Genomic DNA, 511 nt, shown 5'->3' on the forward strand with positions numbered 1-511 from the left:
GGTCCTGGTCCTGGTCCTGGTCCTGGTCCTCGTCCTGGTCCTGGTCCTGGTCCTGGTCTTTGTCTTTGTCTTGGTCCTGGTCCTGGTCCTGGTCCTGGTCCTGGTCCTGGGGCAGTTGGTTTCCTCGTTGGACTGTTGGGGACTCTCAGTTAGTCCTGGGCTCTGATCCTCTGATCCTCTGATCCTCTGATCCTCTGATCCACTCTGATCCAATCCGACCAATCAGATTAGAGGCAGCAGCACGTGCAGGTTCTTGCCCAGCATCTCCCGTCAGCCTGAGCCTGTGAGCTGTGCAGGTGAGCAGCAGGGAGTGTCCAGGCTGGCTCAGACACTCTGTCTGTCCTGTTTACCAGGCTGGTTTGAGGACCTGCCAGCGTCAACAGCTGTGAACGTTGACTTTTGTGCCGTCCTCAAACCTCCCGTCCCCCGGGGGAAGACTCGTCTCTCTTCTCTAAATCTGGTTGTTTCGCTTTGGCACGAGGCCTGTAGGAGAAACATGCTGTTCCTCTGA

Source organism: Cynoglossus semilaevis, chromosome Z (genome assembly GCF_000523025.1).
Source record: "Cynoglossus semilaevis isolate Cse_v1.0 chromosome Z, Cse_v1.0, whole genome shotgun sequence".
In the NCBI taxonomy this organism is placed as follows: domain Eukaryota; kingdom Metazoa; phylum Chordata; class Actinopteri; order Pleuronectiformes; family Cynoglossidae; genus Cynoglossus; species Cynoglossus semilaevis.